Here is a 20382-nt window from a genome sequence, read left to right as displayed (position 1 = left end):
TTATTAGTCTGGGGAATCTTCCAATAGATAATTAATTACATTTCACATTTCTTACGAACAGTATCTAGGGTTAAATGCTGCTATAGGGAGCGTGTATGTCCATGTTCTTATTGATCTCATCATAGAATGTGAAAGCCAATTTATAAGTTTGTTCATTTTCTTCGGATCATGTAGGTAAAATATTTACATAAAAGTAGTTAATTTAAAAAGAGCCTTTGGCCCTAACATACGGTGGCTGTTTGGAACATAGTCATTTCTGCTAAAGCCTGATTTTCATGGTGATTGCAACCACCTTTTGAATAGTCTGCAGTTGTAACTAGAATCATTCATGTGGCAAATGTTTTGGCCTAAAGGAAAGTGAAGTATTTGGCCAAAACCACAGCTGACAACATGAGTTGAAGGTGTTTTCTCTTTCTTAGCATTTTTATAGCTACTTAAATATTTTTGGAGTTAGCATCACCCAAACATGTGAAGTACCTCAGGAGAAAGTTGGTCATTTTAACTGACCCCTAGCTACGAGAATGTGTACGAGTCTGAAATTTAGTTGATTACCATCTGTTTCTAAATCTCAAACATCTGAATTTCGTGGTTGGGAAGTTCTTTCCAGTATCTTTTTTTTTTTTCCTGTTCAATTTAAAGTTATTCCATCTTGATACACGAGTAACGACCATGGGCATATGTTGAATGTGTTTGGGGAGATACCAGTTTTTCTTTTGCATTATTAGTGCATTTTAATACAACTGCTATGATTATAATTAGCTGTAATACTCCTCTTGCCACAGAACACTTCCTTAAGCCAGTTCACCTGATTTGATTAAGAAATTACTTTTGAGATTTCAAACACTCAGGTATGCCAGTGCAATATCATCAGATTTGTTTCATGTCCCTCTTTTGGAAAGAAATATAATTTTATACTTAGAGCTGATTCCTCATTACCCCAATCATGATCTGCTCTCCTCGCCGCATAAAGATAACCAGGCTGGAGGTGACTAGTATCCTGCAGCATGTGTGCATCCTTACCATGTACATTTTTATACCTTCACTCCATATATCTATAAGATATAGATGCAAATGTTTTTCATTTGCATAAATTTTATGGATGTACTTTCTCAACTTGTTCTTTATACTCAATATTGTGAAATTTGACAAAGTTATTCATGAAGGGCTAGTTCATTTATTTTGACTACTGAATAGTAGTGCTTTGTTATATAAGAATACTATAATTTATTTATTTATTTATTTATTTATTTATTTATTTATTTATTTATTTATAGGATTTGATTTATTTATTCATAAGAGACATAGAGAGAGAGAGGCAGGGGGAGAAGCAGGCTCTATACAGGAAGCCTGATGTGAGACTTGATCCCAGGATCACGCCCTGAGCCAAAGATGCTCAACCACTGAGTCACCCAAGGTGCCCCTATTTACCCATTTTTAATTGAAAGACATCTAATTGTTTACCATTACTCATGGCTATAAAAAACGTTTCCATGAACATCCCTGTAAATGTCTCACTGTGCTTCTGTGGGGGTGTTTCTCCAGCAAAGTTGTGTTTACATTTTTTGGACTAATTCACAGAAGGAAATACACTTTTTTCTTAGGACTTGCAATCTGCACACATGCACACATATCCACATATGGAAGTATACTTACCTTTACCATTTCTATATTCACATTCATATGCACACACACATACTGGGAATGTGAATGAGTACAATTTATTCCGGCATTTTTTTAATTCTATTGTAATAAACTAAAATGGATAAAGACTCACCAAATTGAATGGGGAATATTTTAATGGGCTTTAATTAGCACTTGAAAAATGATGCCCCAGGTTATATGCTTAATACCAGAAATGTTACAAAAAATAAGCATCTTCAAGTTCTTCATATCCCTATCTTGCTCTTTAGAGAGTTTGAGAAAATTTACACTCTCATCAGTGGTATAAATGTTCCTATTTCAGTTCCTATTTCCCTTTGTTTTCTTTTCAGGTCTTCACATCCTGTAGTATAATTGACAAATAAAAATTATATATATTTTAAGATCTACAGCTTGATATGTTAATGTGTGATACATTGTGAAGCGATCACCACAAGGAAGCTAATTAACATATCCATCACCTCACATAGTTACTTTTTTTCTTCATTTCTTTCTTTTCTAACTGTGAGAACACTTTAGATCTACCCTCTTAGGGAATTTCAAGTATACACTACAGAATTGTTAAGTATATCATCATGATGTGCATCAGACCTCCAGAATTCACTTATATTGTGTAACTGAAACTTTAAACTCTTTGACCAAGATCTTCTCATTTTCCCCGGCAACCAGCATTCTACTGTGTTTCCAAGAGTTTGACCATTTTAGATGCCACATCAAGTAAGATCATGTATTATTTGTCTTTCTGTGCATGGCTCATTTCCTTGTCTGGATTTGGAGACATGATCAGGGATATGGAGATTATCTGAAATAATCACAGTAAGCTTTGGTAAGACTCATTGCGCTGAAATGGTACATAAATTTTATAACATAATAGGAAATAGAATGTGAGATTATCTACATATAGGCAGCAGGTATTTCTTTAGATGTGCCTCCCACTCTTCTCATAACATTAAAGAAGATGGAGCTCTGGGTTCCTCCTAACCTGTGGCTCCTTTCTTTTTATAGAAGTACTGAAACCACCAATTTTTTCCCACAAGTAAAACGGGAGGTTTCAGGAATCTACATTAATTTACTTAGACCCTAGATCTGCTGAATATATTTTACATGGCTCATTTGTAGAACCGTTGTTGGGTCAAAATGAAAGCACCCTACCAGAAGTCAAATCATCAATCTCACCAAACTTCTAAAACAGTAGCTTTTTCTTACCGAATAGAGTTCTTTGTCATTATTTATTCCTTGTTCCATGAAGATTTAGAATAATTTGTCTATAAAATCATTAGGCTTGATTTTTGTGTGGACTGGGGACATTGTTCTAAGGGGGCAATAAGGTAAGTAGAGTATAAGGGGGCAAAGAGTATATTACTTTTTTTATTAAATAAATAATTTATTAAATACATCCAATTTATTTAATGGACTTTAGTTTCCTATCCATTCTTTTAGTCAGTCTTGGCATTTAATATTGTTTTTAAAAATTCTTTTTTAGCAATTCTTTTTTTTTTTTTAAATTTATTTATTTATGATAGTCACAGAGAGAGAGAGAGAGAAAGGCAGAGACACGGGCAGAGGGAGAAGCAGGCTCCATGCACCGGGAGCCCGATGTGGGATTCGATTCCGGGTCTCCAGGATCGCGCCCTGGGCCAAAGGCAGGCGCAAAACCGCTGCGCCACCCAGGGATCCCCAGCAATTCTTTTACATATTTGAGGACTATGTTACTGTTATCAAGTGCATTCAGGTTTAGAAACAGCATACCTTACCGTTGTGTGGCTAATTGCTAGTATTATTCAAAGCCTCCTTTCTGCTATTAAAGTTTTCTAATATTTTGTCATATTCTTTTTGTCTAAAATTATCCATGGTACTCTACTACAATTTTTAAATATCAATTTTATTTCTGATGATAGCCTGTTTTTAGCCATGATTTTAATATTGTTTCTCTCAATTATATCAAATGATTCCTTTCGGTTATTTATTTTTTTCCTGGAACCAGCTTTACTTTTGCTGAAAATTTTTGTGATCCTTCTGCCAATGTTGCTGTTTTGGTTAATTTTGTATCGATCCCAAACTTTTCTTTCCAATTTGTGTTCACATTCTCCATTTTAAAAATCGAGTTTCTTTAGTTAAATACAAAGCCCACTAATATGCTATATTTTTTCTTTTATAATATATACATTTAAAGCTTAAATTGTTGTGAAAGCTAGTCCTGTCACTGGACCTCTTAAATATTAAAAGGATCCAGTATTCACTGTCATTCAAGTCCAAACATTTCATAATATTAAGTATAGTTTCTCTTGTTTTGGGGCCTCTGGGTAGCTCAGTAGATTAAGCAGCTGCCTTTGGCTCAGGTCATGATCCTGGGGTCCTGAGATCAAGCCTCATGTCCGGCACCCTGCTCAGTGGAGAGCCTGTTTCTCCCACTCCCCCCGTCTCTCTGTGTCAATAGATAAATAAAATCTAAAAAAAAATTTTTTTCTCTTATTCTTACATGAATCACTTAGTTGACTAAAGTATTTTATACATGTCGTTGGTTAAGTTTATTTTTTTTTAATATTTTATTTTTTCATGAGAGACACAGGGAAAGGCAGAGACATAAGCAGAGGGAGAAGCAGGCTTCCTGCAAGGAGCCTGATGTGGGACTCGATCCCAGGACCCTGGGATCATGCCCTGAGTCGAAAGCAGATGTTCAACCACTGAGCCACCCAGGTGTCCCAAGGTTAAGTTTATTTACTAGGTTCACCTCTTCTCTAAACTAGATGTTTTGTTCAGACAATATCATCAAGAGAACTGAAACTAGTTTCAGTTTTGCTGAGAATTTTTGTTTCCTATATAGTCACTGTCTTTGTTTTTCTTATTTTTTACAATCATCTTGATGTTTTTCTGCAAGTGACTAAATGAGATGTATTAAAGTCTTCCGCCATGATTATGGAATTGTCTATTTCTCTTTTTAGTTCTACCTTCTTTAGCTTTATGTATTTGGGGACTGCGTTATTGTTATCAAGTGCATTCAGGTTTAGAAACAGCATATCTTAGAGTTGTGTGGCTCAGGCTTTGTAGAGGTTTCCTTTGCTGCTAGAGCCTTTCACCTGCCTCTATTCAGGCATGTATGATTTTATGGAGCTCATAGTACCAGCTAAATTTCCTTTTTCATTCCTCACATCTGGCAGTATTTCTTCCACTTTTTTTTTTTCTTTTTCCTTCAGAGCTGTGTATCTGTTGTTCTCTTTCTTAGATTAACATTCAACATTTCTGTTTTGTAATGGGAGATAAACCTAGGTTAGTTCAATCATGTGGCCACATTCAGAATTCAAATCTTAATTACTTACCCAGAGTAAAGATATATTCTAGCTAAATAAATGTTATCTAAGTGACCCTTATTCCAAACAAAACAAGACAAAATAAAAACCTGATTGCAACTTATTGCTAAGATTTACTATATTATTTCAGTACTAGCAACTTATTATTATTACCACTACTAACAATATTACTATTACTCATTTTACCAATAATTGTAACAATGATAGCTAATTGCTAGAATTATTCAAAACCTCCTTTCTGCTAGCTACTCTCAAACTGCTTTGTGGGCCTTAATTCCTTACTTAATCCTCAGACAAGTACTATGAAGTAAATGTTATTCATATTTTACAAGGAAACTGAGGCATAGAGGCTAAATAACTTGCCTGAGAGTACTTAATTGCTAAATAACAGAAGCAGAGTCAGAACCCCAATGGCCTGGCTCCCAAGTCCTGATTCTGCTTTTAGACTCAAGCATGAGAGGTCCTTTCCCTGGGCTCCACTCTTTAAAAACACCCACATGGCATTTCTTCAGTCAGTTCTCTTTTATAGCCATGGACTTCATGTAGTTAAGAGGAGGGTCCCACTTTATAGTCCCCAAGCAACCTTTAGATCAGGCCTTAATGTTAGTTGGGATCTGGAATTCCTACTCAAAGACTTTTTTCGGTCTCCATGGGGCTCTTCCTTTAGTGTGTCCTAAGAACAGGTATCATTACTGCAGTGTGTACCTAGAAACTCAAGGTGGCTCTGTATAAGATATGTGGTTGGAGCTTGGACAGGCCGGCTGGAATGTTGACATGCATGCGGGTGAGGTCCCTCCTATAAAGCTGGACTTAACAGGGGGTAGGAATATATTTAGGGCTAAGGGAGAGGGCTGGGCACCAAGGGCCGCCTCTTCCTATGCCAGTTCAGTCCAGTACAAAATGCCGAGCCATCTGAGAATTCCAAGTTTTAACATAACCATTTAGGCCATTTTGAAGATGATGAATGAATGATGAAATGGTTTTATTAAAAATGTGCTGGCTTTATTCTTACCTGAAGTATTTTTTAAAGATTTTATTTGTTCACTTGAGAGAGAGAGGGCAAACGAGTCAGGGGAGGAGGGGAAGAGGCAGAGGCAAATCAGGTAAACAGCACAAGTGTCAATCAACTGGATAAAGATGTTGCAATGGAATATCACTCAGCCATAAACAAGAATGAAATCTTGTCATTTGCAATGATACAGATGGAGCTAGAGAGTATTATGCTAAGTGAAATAAGTCAGAGAAAGAGAAATACCATATGATTTCACTCATGTGGAATTTAAGAATTAAAACAGATGAACAGGGCAGCCCTGGTGGCACAGCCGTTTAGCGCCTCCTGCAGCCCGGGGTGTGATCCTGGAGACCTGGGATCGAGTTCCACATCGGGCTTCCTGCATGGAGCCTGCTTCTCCCTCTGCCTGTGTCTCTGCCTCTCTCTCGCTCTCTCTGAATGAATAAATAAATAAATCTTTTAAAAAAATAAAAAATAAATAAAACAGATGAACATAGGGAAAAAGAGAAAGGAAGAGAAGCAAATGAAGAAACAGCCTCTACTATAGAGAACACATTGATAGTTACCAGAGATGAGATGGTAGGGGGATGGGTGAAATAGCGGCTGGAGATTAAGGAGTGCACTCGTTGTCAGGAGCCGCAGGGAATGTACAGAAGTGCCAAATCACTATATTGTACACCTGAAACTAATATGAGACTATGTTAACCAACTGGAATTTAAATGCAAACTTAAATAAATACGTGACTCCAGAATGTGCATTCCTTCCTTTACTGCTCTGTGAGAATGCTCTAATTTCTTTATGTTTGGGATTTGGGGTTGAGTTGTATGTGACAAGGTGGGGGCATAGTTGACAAATACGTCACCTGGATGTTGCCTAACAAAGTAGGTAACATTTAGTAGGCATTTCAAAAATGTCATGGATAAGAAAAAAATTAATTTAGCATTTATCATATGTCAGAAGTACTGTCTTTTTGCTTTCTGTACATTATCTCATTTAATACTAAAACAAGGCTTTTAGTTAAATATCGTAATTATACCCTGATATAGATGAGGAGACAAGTCAGAGAGTAATCTGAAGGCAATAAAGCCAGTGATTGACAACCTGGGTTTGAAACTGAGGTTGTATGGCATGATGAGTGCAGATGCTTATAATGTAATTTTGCCTTCCTGAGAATGAATGAATGAAAAAATACCCACAATTTTCCTAAAAGTCATACTTATCTTTAAAACTTAGCTAAAAAAACAAACAAAACAAAAACAAAAACAAAACAAAACAAAACAAAAAAACAAACAAAAAAACACCTTAGCTGAAACAGTTGGATGTGACTTAATCAGATGCACTGCACATCTTATTTTGAAGTGTTTCTAGGCAGGTTGGACTTGAACATCTGACTAGAGTACCATAATCATGTTTAAACTTAGATTTTGTTTCAAAGTTTATTATCAGATAGACTGTGGGAATGAATGAAAGATATACACTGGCATCAGATCTTTTTTTGAGATCGATGTATTAACACGTTATTGAGTTATATGAATTGTGATTATTTATCATGCTTCTGATTGAAGGCACCAGCTAGGATATTATCATTATAAAAATAATAACTCAGCTCTTGATTGTATGTTTATGTCAAAAGCCCCATTGAGATTTGGAATGCTGATGACCCAAATGTAATAAAAGAGCCCTTTATTCATTTATATTCAGTAAAATAGTATTAGAAGATGATGCATTCCCTCTTCCCTATGGTTAGCAATTTGGGTCTCATGATTCTGTATTAAATGTATTATTTGTTGGGATATAATTTGCAAAGATTCTGTATTAAGCATTAGTGTTTCTGTTTCAGCTTATATTATAAATTATGTGTTCACACTCAAATGGTGAAAATATATACTCTTGGAAATAGTCACAGTAAATGTGTACATACAGAGCAACTGTTGGGTTTGAAAAGGGGCTGGTCACATGGGCAAGAGATGAGAACACTTACTGACACCAGGGCTCGACCCTCGAGAGCATATCAGTGTCTGCTGGTCTCTAGGACTGCATCTAGAGGGAATCACCGCATCTATACTTCCCTTAACTCTTGCTCTTGTGTTGTACTCTGCACAATTAACAGCAGCATGTCGCAAGTGCACAACTGGAGCCAAATAATTTGACCTCTTGTTGGAATAGATCCCTAAGACAGACCTGGTGCTGAATGTGGAGATAAGAGTCCTAATTATTTTATTTTATTTTTAAAGATTTATTTATCTGAGAAAGAGTGAGCAAGTGAGGAGGGACAGAGGGAGAGGAATAAGAAAATCTCAAGCAGACTCCATGCCCAGCACAGAGCTTGATGTGGGGCTTGATCTCACAACCTTGATCATGACCTGAACCAAAGTCAGGAGTCATCCACCTAACTGACTGAGCCGTCCAGGTGCCCCTAAGTGTAGATATTTTAATTCTCATATCAAGCCGGAATGGTGGGCAGGGTTGAGGGTAGATGTTGTGAATGCTACATTAGGGTTCTTTTTTTTTTTTAATTTTTTTTTCTTTTTAAATTTATTTATTCATGATAGTCACACGGAGAGAGAGAGAGAGGCAGAGACACAGGCAGAGGGAGAAGCAGGCTCCAAGCACCGGGAGCCCGATGTGGGATTCGATCCCGGGTCTCCAGGATCGCGTCCTGGGCCAAAGGCAGGCGCCAAACCGCTGCGCCACCCAGGGATCCCTACATTAGGGTTCTGAAGCAGCATTCACCCACTGTTAGATTTCAAAAACCTTGCCTTTCTTATTATACGTAGAACACAAATAAGGAGGTTGATGTTTGTCTTGGTCTAGTGCCGATCGCAACTTCCTCTCTTTTGTTAGCTGGAGATATTTTTATTAATTGGAAATACTAGCTCTTTGATTTAGGTGCATGGAAAGGCCACAGGGATAGGGTGCATTTATGGAAATGTCAACTCACATCCTAATTCCACGTGAGACCTCTGGCTTTATCATTGAATGTATCTTAACCATAGTCTTTGCCCCCCATCCAATTTTATTTTATTTATTTATTTTTATTTTTTTTTCCCCATCCAATTTTATTAACATCATAGATATAATTGGTTACAAGACTGAATGGGAGCCTTCTTATTTTTCCTCAATGGAACATCACTCTCTTTGAAGATCTCACTCGGCATAGACCATATGCACTTTAAACATTTAGATATATTTATACAAGGAAAGGCCAGCTTGGACCAATTGTAGGCCAACATGTTTACAGTGAAAATCCTATATAAGTGGAAAAGAACATGGAAACTAGTAGAAGGTCTGAGTTTTAACACTGAAGATTAGCAGTGTAGCCTTGGCCATATCAGGTAAGGTCACTAAAACATCAATTTCTAAATGTTTAACAATGATGCATTCCAGGCACACTCTTTTAAATTATTTTGAGGATTATATGGGACAACGCATGAAAAATATTTTTGTACTGTTTTCCTGGCAGCTCAGTGGAAGCCAGAGCTTCTGAAATGAAAACAAAAGCAGAAATTTTTAAAATTCACAAAGGTAGGAGATTATGATTAATTAAAAAGTTAAGTTTCTTTAGAATGTTTTCCCATCCCTCCATTTTCAATACAAGCAGCAATTCAACATTGCTCAATTCACGAACCTCCCCAGGGGGATCTTGTTTTCCTGGCAGCAGTTTGATAAATTTGGTGGCCTCGTGATAGGGGGATTATATTTTAACAATGGGATCAACAGCTCATCCGAGTACCTTTGACTCTAGAGGGAAATAACACTTTTAGGTGGAAACCTGCAATGTTCGTGGACATCTGCATAATGATGGAAATTAGCATAGGTTTACATAGTACACTACTCCATTAGAATTTTGATGACTTGGAAAGGAACAGAGGTTGTAAATTTCCTAAGGGAAAGTCTCTGGAGGGTGTGAAGTCTTGAAGCAAAATCAGCTCCATGGAAGAAGCATGTTGTGAATGGCTGAAAGGACAGAAAAATGACAAATGTGTTGCGTTTTTTTCCCTCCAAAAAAGTGAGCTGTTGCTGCTGGGCCGACACAGTATTCGGAGGCCTGCTAGTAACAGGTGTCCTTTCTCTCTGTTCTGCTTATTGAGAGGTGATCTAGTAGAAGCCTGTTCATTAGATACCTACGACCATAATTTCCTCCTAGCAATACTCGTGGGGAGGGGGAGGAGGAAAAGGAGGAACAGGAAGGAGACAAAAATGGTAGATGAGCAAAGAGAATAGAGGAGGGGATGAAAGCAAGAAGAGTTGGGATGAAGTGGGCAGAAAAAGAAGAAAAGCATGGAATCTGCTTGGTGCTACGGTCTAGTAGTCCTGAGGGCGCGGCCCTAAACGTTTCTGGTCTGTGAGACTGTAAGTGGATGAGAAGTAATTGACTCTGCCAGAGATTCTGAAATTCACCCAAATTTTCAGCGACACTCTGCAAATGGGGAAAGGGATCACTCCTGCCCTCCTGTTGCTGCTGATGGGGGAACGTGCTTGAACTTGCGAGCAAAGGCTTACTGAAGTGTCAAGCCATCCAGGACCATGGTTTTCTGTAGAGGTCTTTAGAATCCACAGGCAATGGCTGAACGTAGAAAAATGATTCCCAGAATTTGGGCCACCAAAGACCCTATCATATTTTCTTACTGTTACATGAACCTGTAACTTGAATTTTTATTTTTTTCCCTGCTGAACAGAGTTCGTTCTTTGATGATACTTGATGTGTTTCTCATCTTCTTATTAATCTGGAAAATATAGCCATCTGTCATTCCAGACTGGTATTAGTCCTTTTTTTTTTTTTTTTTTTTCTTTAGTGATTCCCTCCTTGAGTTGCTTTAAATCTACCCATAAAGAGACTGGACAATTCAGGTGGCTTTTGTCTTATTGCGGATGATGGCAGTCACTGCCTTTTTGGAATATTTAAAATAGCTCATAGCATTGCTTATGTAGACTCATAAACATATACAATCAAATATTAGAGTAGAAAGGGAAACAAATTCAGACGGAAAACTTCAGATTAGCTGGATAGATAAATAACGAGGTAAGATGGGTTGGAGAGATCCTGGGGCCTCCTCACAGCCTTCAGAAAGTTTTAATAATTTACCCCTCACTTTTTCTGCCGGCTTTGACAGATGGGTGGCCCATTCTCTTACATAGCTAGACCCCGATAAATGGAAAGATGCAGAGAAGCTAGAAGCAGGGGATGTGGAGACAAGCCCTGCTCGTAGCTGAATAAAAGATTTAAGAGAATCACTCTATTTCCCTGAGCTCTGCTTTTCCATCTATAAAAAGAAGACATTGGGCTGTGTGATCTTGCTATCTCTTTCTATTCTAAAGTGATGTGATTTTTTTTTAACATCACTCTCCCTAAGCCTCATTTTTCTTATCTGTAAAAATGGGAAGAATGCCTACCTCACAAGGTGACTTTGAGGATATAAAGATAACAATTGAGTGCCTTTTCCTATACAAACCTACTTGATTTCTGAATTCAGTTATTAAGAGTTTATAGAATGAGTTCAGATAGTGAGGCGTATAGCACTGTTGGAATCTCTTTGAGTTTGGTGTTTCCTGAAGCAAGTGGTGAGTTTTGGATAGTGAGAATTTATCATGTGTTTTTAGTTCCTGGATATCTATGTAAGCACCTTGCATATAGCCAACACTCAATTAAGACCTACCCTGGTCTCCTTGACCTTGAGGATAAAGACAGCCTTGCTTAGCTTTGCGCCCTGAGCCTATAGCACAATGGCTACCAGTCGGAGAGGTCTGTCTGTCTGTGTTTGTGGCCCTCAGGTAAATCATGGGACCCTGCTGAGTCTTGCAGCAGCTGAGTAAAATGTACCTAACAATGTATACGCCCCGTGGGGTTGGAGTGAAGAATGGTAGATGGTTATGTAAAAAAAAAAAGGGCAAATCAAATCATGACTCCTCATACAGATATAAAATGAACAGGTATTAAAGATTTTATAAAACAGGGTGAGTCAGGGAGGGCACCAGGAGTGCTATAACCAGTTAAAAGAAAAATCCAAAACAAAGATGCGCTTATAGGTCAGGAATTCTGAAGTTGATGTGCAAATGTAGGTGAAACTAGCTTCTTTCAGAGTGTGCGGAGAAGTTAGCTGAATCTGTGCAAGACAGGATAAAACTTGTGTGTTTGTAGAAAATAATTATCTCATTATTTTATCTATTTTGCTTGTTTTGTTATTGTTATTGCTTGTATAAAAAGTACTAGTACAATCCCAGGCCCATGGGTAACTTCTCCAAATGTTGAATTCCTCACCACCTCCTGAGGGCCTGCAAATAACAGGCCAATTTTAGTCAAATGTATTAAATCGAGTCTCTAATCAATAAATTTTTATGAAGATTGTGCCATCCACCTGCTGCACTTCTGAAGTTAGGTGTAATTATAGATACCAAGCCACATTGACAGGCAGTATAGTTTTTAAGACCCATCACTTCCTACTAAACCGACTTTTCTATTACAGATACTAAGAGCGGCAAAAAGATTTTAGCGTGCGTTATGGGTGCTAACATATCTAAACTCTCAACCAGTAGTCATCTGGTATTTAAATTCCAAGGATATTCTTTAATTCCGTGTGTGAGTGCGGGTGTGTGTATTTTTACAGGAGTTGCTGGAAGAACAGAGCTCACCCACACAGATTAACAGTATGGAAACATCCTGAAACTACTCTGGAGTCTAAATAAAACGACTGGATTCGAGTTTCATGAACAAGGAGACTGGTCCATGGATGATTTGCTACAGGTAAGTGAGAGGTATAATTTACTCTGCTAGAATCCTTCACACGTTCATTGACTGCGGGGTTGTTAATTGCGTTTCGGATGATTATAATACTCCTTTGGTACAGCTGACAGCTTCTCTTCCCTCTCAAACACACACATGCGGATGCTGACATATGGTTAAATATCTGGCCATTTCATCTTGCTCATTTGGGCTTCCATCAGTTACACGAGGAGGAAGCAGGGGGGAAACAAAAGAACCCACTTCATAAAACTTTTACTAGCAGTGATTTCTGTGGAGGGGCGGGAGCCAGACTGAGTGTTCCTGGAGCAGATGTTCTTGGCGCTGCCTGGGAGTGGAAAGAGTGGCAGATTGGCCTGCCCAGGGTTCAGAGTGAAACAAGCAGACAACTGGGGATGCCCCCTCGTTTTTGGAAATGGGGGCAGAAGTTAAGTCATTAATGTGGAACAAAGTGTTTGGGAAAGGTGGCCGGCTTTTTCGTCTCCCTTTGCAAACCTGGGGAGACTGGAAAGCTTGAGGTGGTAACAGCATGAAAGTAGTTGCTGTTGGGCTATTGGGAAAGTGGAACTCATCTAAATGGACCAGTGGGGGAAGCAAGAAAGTCCAAGCGACTCCTACAAATGGCAGCATGTGAGGTGTGGGGCGCGTGTCGGGGCATCTCCTTGAGCTGCATCTTGTACCATCAGGGGTCAAGGCTACCTGAGCCTAGAAGCAAGAGCCGTCCAGCTTGGTTCAATGGAAATAATCTGTTCATTCATCTGTGGTGTTTCACTCTGTGAGCAGATAAAAGATCCAAACTTGAAGCTCCATCTATGGCAAGTGAGACATTTGTACTTGCCATTTTCCGTGGCAAACACTTGGTTGAATCAGTCATGCTGTTCTAAGGAGGGAAAGTAGAAATGTTGCAAGAACCTGAAACCACAGTCAGAGGAGGAATTGCTCACACATTTTCCTGTTAATATTTAGTCTCCTTGGGTTGCATGTATAACAGCTCTCTGACCTAAATTCATAACTCAAGAGCTTCCCGGAAGACAACTCTTGTTTCTTGCACCGACTCTATCACATTGTGTAAGATTAAGCTACTAGAGGACATGCTATCTGTCTCTAGGGAGACCTCATTGCTTTGAGAGTCGCATAAAAACATAGAATAAGGAGCTGTTTTGTAGTATGGGAAGTGCTCGCAAAAGATGAAAAGGCCAAAAAAAAAAAGACGAAAAGGCTACATTCGGATAAAGTCTGGTAGAGGAATATGAACCAATAAAGAAAGAAAAGATTTGAAGCTTTTTTTTTCTTTCTTACTTTTTTTTTTTTTTTTTAATTGTACTGATTTGTTTGAGAGAGAAATAGAGAGTGCATGAGCAGGGAAGGGGCAGAGGGACAAGCAGACTCCCTGCGTAGCGTGAAGCCTGATGCCGGTTTGATCCCAGGACCCTGAGATCACAAGATCACCCTGAGCCCAAGCCAGATGCTTAACCGACTGAACCACTCAGGTTCCTGGTGAAGCTCTTTTGCACTCTCTCTCTCTTTTTTTTAAGTATGTATGATTGTCCCTTTTCTTTGGCTTTCATTGGAGTCCTATCTATTCAGAAAAGTGAATGCTGCTTGCATTTAGTTAGTATCTTTTGTTTATAGAGAAGAAAGACCCGTGTAGGTGGAAAAAAAGATTATTCTGGTAACATATGTCAACAGAAGTGAAGTAAAACTTGAAAACAAGGGGTAAAAAGGCAATACTATCCTCATCAGTTTGTCCTGTTCTCAAAAACAACAGAGCTCTTACTTCTTTGCGACTCTGCTTCTCCCCGACTCCTGTCCACCCCACACCCCACTTCTCATTTCTGATTTTCTTAGTCCTGTATTTGTTCAGCTCATTGTTTTGCCCCGTGAAGAGCCTTTCATGGCCCGTCCAGCTACTTTCCCTTCACTCGGCTTCGAACTCTGTCCTGATAACCTGCACCTGTTAGGCCGCACTCAGGAAACAGCAACCGTGCCATGGTGATTTTAACAGATGAGATTGGAGAATGATTCACCAGGTTTTTGCAGAACGGAAAAGGTGAAAGGGGGACCCTGGGGAATTCTAGAAGGAGCCACTAGAGAAGTGGCTGTCCTGAGTACGGGGACAGTGGGCAAGTGTTTGGGGGGTGATTAGACTGTTAGAATCCTGAGGGAGGGAGTTTGTAGAACTGGAATTTCAGAGTCTCGGGTGAGGGTGTTGCCTGAAAAGTAGAGGAGCTTTAGAAGCTCAGGGGTGGGGAGGACTCCACATTGCCAAGATCCATGTCTCTTAGAAGTTAGAGCAGCTGGCAGGTGCCAGTGCCTCAGGAACTCTGACTGGGGACCATGTGGAGCTGGGACTCAGAATTTTCTGAGGGATCATGTTCAGCAAGGATTACAGGCTGAGAAACCAGAAGGGGATCCACAGACAGAGCCGACTGGCCAAGGGAATGTCCTTTGTGGTGACCCATGCCCCACCTCTCAAAACAAATTAGCGGGGGAGGGTCTTGAACGAGAGGTAGTCACTTTTTACTGAGCACAACGGAAAGCATCGGCCCTGAGGTAGCAGGGCTGTGAACCCGACAGTTTTCCTTAAAGTCAGCTAAGGGCATTTCTGTGACGGCCACCTGATCCAGATATAAAATATGTACATGTGACGTTATTGGTGACTGATTTCATTTTATTGCTTTAATTAAAGTATTTTGTGAGGACAATTGTAACATTGTGACAACTGTACATTAATGTGTGATTTTAAGCAATGACATGGGGGGAATTCTGTGTACCCCCTCCCCCTGGCCCCCCTAGAGATAATTATCTCACAGAACTTGATGGCAGCGAGGGTCTCGCTGGTCACGCAGTCACCATGCGGAGAGCATTCTTGTCACCACCAGGGGCCCTCCTGTTGTCCTTTTGTAGCCACACCCACTTCATTCCCACCCCCTGACCTTTTCTTTCAGTAGCTGGCAACTATTGATCTTTCAGTTTCTATCACTTTCTCACTACAAGAATGTTGTATGAATGGAATCATATGTGACATTTGGAATCCGCTTTTTTCTTTAAAAAAAAAAAAACTTAAATTCCATTTGCCAACATGTAGTCCCCAGTGCTCATCCCATCACGTGCTCTCCTCAGTGCCCATCATCCAGTTATCCCAACTCCCCTCCCCACCTCCCCTTCCTCAACCCTGTGTTTGTTTCCCAGAGTCAGGAATCTCTCATGGCTTGTCTCCCTCTCTAGTTTTTCCCCACTCAGTTCCCCTCCTTTCCCTTATAATCCATTTCACTATTTCTTATATTCCCCAAATGAATGAGACCATATAATGTTTTCATTTTCCGATTGACTTATTTCACTCAGCATAATACCCTCCAGTTCCACCCACATGGAAGCAAATGGTGGGTATTTGTCGTTTCTAATGGCTGAGGAATATTCCACTGTATACACAGACCACAGCTTCTTTATCCATTCATCTGTTGATGGACACTGAGGCTCCTTCCACAGTGTGGCTATTGTGGACATTGCTGCTGTGAACATTGAGGTGCAGGTGTCCCGGTGTTTCACTATCTTTGGGGTAAATCCCCATAGTGCAATTGCTGGGTCGTAGGGTAGCTCTGTTTTTAACTTCTTGAGGACCGTGCACACTGTATCCAGAGTGGCTGCACCAGCTTGCATTCCCACCAACGGTGCAAGAGGGCTCCCCTTTCTCCACATCTGCGCCAATATTTGTGGTTTTCTGTCTTGTTATTTTAGCCATGGAACTGGCTTTTATCGTGCAATCCAATGCTCAAGAGGCCCATCTAAGTTATGGGTGCAATAGTTTATTCATTATTTTTTGCGACTAAGTAGTATTTCTGGTAGGGATATGCAGCAGTGTGTTTAACCATTCACCTGCTGAAGGACGTCTCCGTTGTGTCCGATTTGGGACTGTTATAAATAAAGTCGCTATAAAAATATATGTACAAGATTTTTGTGTGAACCTAGGATTTCATTTCACTGCCTAGACGTGCACTGCTGGATTATATGATGGTTGCATAGTTAGAGGTTTTTCCTGGCTTTATTATAACATGGCTGGCATATAACACTGTGTAAGGTGTACCAACCACCAGAGGACTTGATACAGGTTCACGTTGTGGACCGTTTGCCACTATAAAGTTTGTTACCAGCTTGCTTCATCTTGGATAATTACCGTTGTACTGTTGGGGGGGGGTGGAGAACAGTTGAGAGCCATTCTCTTAGCAACGTTCAACTGTACAAACAGTATCATTGCTAACTGTCGTCATTGGGCTGTGGGTTAGCTCTCCAAGGCTTGTTCATCTTCTCACAAAGGTGATGCCTTCGGAGCAGGGCCTCCCTATGACTTCCACCCACAGGCCTTGGTAACAATCGATCTGTGTTTCAGGGTTCCACATTTTCGATTCCACGTAAGTGACATCTTACAGTGTTTATCTTTCTCTGTCTGACCTATTTTATTTAGCATAATGCCTTCAAGTTCTACCCATGTCATCACAAATGGCAGGGATTTTTATGACTGAATAATAGTTCATATATATATAATTTTCTATTCATATATATATAATTTTTTTTTAAATCCATCTATTGATTGACACTTAGGTTGTTATTGTGTCTTGGTTATTGTGAATAACGCTGCACTGAACATGGAAGTGCAGGTATCTGCTCAAGATAATTTCATTTTCTTTGCATATATATCCAGAAAATTACTGGATCCTGTGACAGTTCTGTTCTTAATTTTGAGGGACATCCCCATGCTGTTCTCCACAGTGGCTGCACCAATTTACATTCTCACCAATGGTGCACCAGCCTTCCCTCTTCTCCACATCCTTGCCAACACTTGTTGCTAGATTTTGTTTTGGTTTGGTTTGTTTTTTGATAATAGTCCATTTAACAGGTGTGTGGAGCTATCTCATTATGTTTTTATTTTTATAAATAAATTTTTATTTATTTATATAGTCACAGAGAGAGAAAGAGAGGCAGAGACACAGGCAGAGAGAAGCAGGCTCCATGCACCGGGAGCCCGACGTGGGAATCAATCCTGGGTCTCCAGGATCGCGCCCTAGGCCAAAGGCAGGCGCCAAACCGCTGCGCCACCCAGGGATCCCTCTCATTATGGTTTTGATTTGTAACAGGAAAGCTAGAAAAAAAATCCTCTCACCAGGAAAGGGAGGACAGAGTGAGGAGTGAGCTACCCCAACTATTGGGACACTGCATGAAGGACTCTGGGGGCGTGATCCCATCCAGGGACTGGCAAAGTTAACATGTTAAGGGGTAGCTGAGAACAAGTTAGAAGGGCAGGGTCACCCGTATCCGCCATGTGGTAGGAATGACAGTGGCTTGTAGTGACCTACTCTGCAGAGGACCTCATCAACTTTGGCCACTAAAGAAACTAGACTCAGACTGCCTACAGATTTTGCAAGATTCAGCCCCACAGGTTGTCGTGTTTGCAGATTCCAGCCAGCCTGAGAACAGCCTCCCCTGTTTCCACCTACAGCATCCCAAGGCCGTGGCCCCCAAATCCCAACTGGCAACCAACCTTGGCCTTGGTGGCTGTGCAAGTACAAAATGCAGCCTCCTCATCCCACTTGTTGATTTTCGCCTTTGTTGCTTGTGCTATTGGTGTCATATATATATAAAAAAAATGTTGCCAAGACCAATGTCAGAGAGCTTTTTCTCTAATCATCTAATTGTGTTTTTATTTTCAGTTGCCTAAAAACTAGTGATGCTTAACATCATTTTCTGTGCTTATTTACTATATGCATATTCTCTTCTGGGAAATATTTGTTTGTGTCTCTTGCCCATTTTCTAATTGGGTTTTTTTTTTTTTTTTAAGATTATGTATTTATTTGAGAGATAGCAAGAAAGAGAATGAGTTGGGGGGATGGGGGCAGAGGGAGAGGGAGAAGCAGACTCCTCGCTGAGCAGGGAGCCAGGTGTGGGGCTCGATGCCAGGACCCTGGGATCATGCCCTGAGCCGAAGGCAGACACTTAACGGACTGAGCCACCCATGGTCCCCTGTTTTTTGTTTTTAACTGTTGAGTTTTGAGAACTTTTTGTATATTCTAAGTACTAGTCCTTGCCAGATAAATAGTTTGCAAATGCTCTCTCCCATTTTGTAACTTGTCTTTTCACCCTCTACTAGGAGTCACAGAACAAAAGTCTTGAATTTTGCTGATGTCCCATTTATCATTTTCCCCTTCATGGATCATGCTGTCGGTGTCCAGTCTAAGAATTCTTTGCCTACCCCCAGGCCTTCTGAGTTTTTTTTTTTTTCCCCTAACACTTTTATAGTCTTACATATTATATTTAAGTGCAGAATCCATTTTGAGTTAAGTTTTGTTTAGTAAGAGATGAAACTTAAGTCAGATTTAATTTGATTGCCTGTGGATGTGCAGTTGCTCTTCTTCATGTGGGCATCTGTGAACTGTCTTTTTCATTTCACTTGAAATCTTCCTGGTTACTGGTGTAATGAGTAACTTGCAATTGGAATCTGGACATTTTGAGCATTTTAGTATGAGACTCTATATCTTATTTAAACCTTCCATTTTGGCTGACCTCTGATTTTGCACCAGTAGGGGAACAAAGGTAGAGTTAATATCAGGAGTAGAATTCCATGTTCCTTATTTGGCCTTTGTTGACACTTGAGTGGATGGGAGCTTCTCATTACTTATGGGCAGGAGTTTCAACTCCTACTAGGCTTTTACTGATATTTCCAGTGCATGAAACGGCTACCCACGTGGCCACCACTGACAGCACGGGCGGGGGGTTGGCCTCATGCTGGCTGAGTGGAGGTGAAAGCCCCAACTCTCCATGTGGCCAACTCTGACATCATTCTGGCATGTCAGGGAGAGGTCCTCCTATGACTGTTGGGTGGAGATAGTAGACCAGGGTCTGTCCCCATGTCATTTCTGCTGAGAGGGCAAGGGTTGGAGGGTGCCTTGTTGCTACGTGGCAAGGATACACATGCTGGTGTCCTAACTGGCCTTTTCTGATATCGCCTTAGTGGATAGTTTGGGGGACCCTTCATAGCTTGGAGAAGGTGAAAATCTAGGTCTGCATTAGATTTTGCTGGTCTCTGGGAGAGAGCCGCAATTTTTTTTCTGTGATGTTTATCTGGATGAGAGTAATTGTCTCACAGTTTTCTTTCTTGCTAAGCTGGCTTTTCTTTGTCTTTTGAATAGAAAGAGCAGGACTTTATTGTTTCTCTTTTTTGTTGGTACTTGTCAGTATTGTCAGTATTTCTCAATCTCTGGTCTCTTCTACCTTAAATCTGGGGTATATGAGGCAAAGGGAAAACCCAGAAAACTCCTACCACCGTGTCATTACTTGGATCTAAGCTTCCTAGATTGTCTGCCTCATGCTCGTCACCTTTCAAGGTCTTCTTATGCAATTATATATATATATATATATATATATATATATATATATATATATATATATATAATTTCCAGGGTTTTCAGTGTACTTAATGGGATGAATAGAAGGAGAATCTACTCCAACATCCTAAAAATGGAAGTCCCTTGGAAGCATTTTTGAAGATACTGTGATGGATCTATTTTCATTACTAACTGTAAAATATAATCAAGGCAGAACCATAAAGATGTAAAACAAACAAAGAAGCAAGCAAGAAGACAAGGCAAAACAAAGCACCCATCCCCCACAC

The 20382-nt window shown here is 39.9% G+C and overlaps 1 protein-coding gene across 7 annotated transcripts in view; it reads left to right on the top strand.

Moving 5' to 3' along the window:
• The window catches only part of LRRC4C (leucine rich repeat containing 4C), a 1161603-nt gene that overhangs the window by 680706 nt on the left and 460515 nt on the right, over window positions 1-20382 (top strand). For all 7 annotated transcript variants that reach the window (XR_013360200.1, XM_077863658.1, XM_077863655.1 and 4 more), the window contains one exon: window positions 12586-12722. The gene's annotated coding sequence lies outside the window, so the exon portion shown is untranslated. The remainder of the gene's footprint in view (window positions 1-12585; window positions 12723-20382) is intronic.

This window comes from Canis aureus, chromosome 21 (genome assembly GCF_053574225.1).
Source record: "Canis aureus isolate CA01 chromosome 21, VMU_Caureus_v.1.0, whole genome shotgun sequence".
Classification (NCBI taxonomy): Eukaryota; Metazoa; Chordata; class Mammalia; order Carnivora; family Canidae; genus Canis; species Canis aureus.
This window is presented reverse-complemented; position numbering and strand designations above follow the sequence as displayed.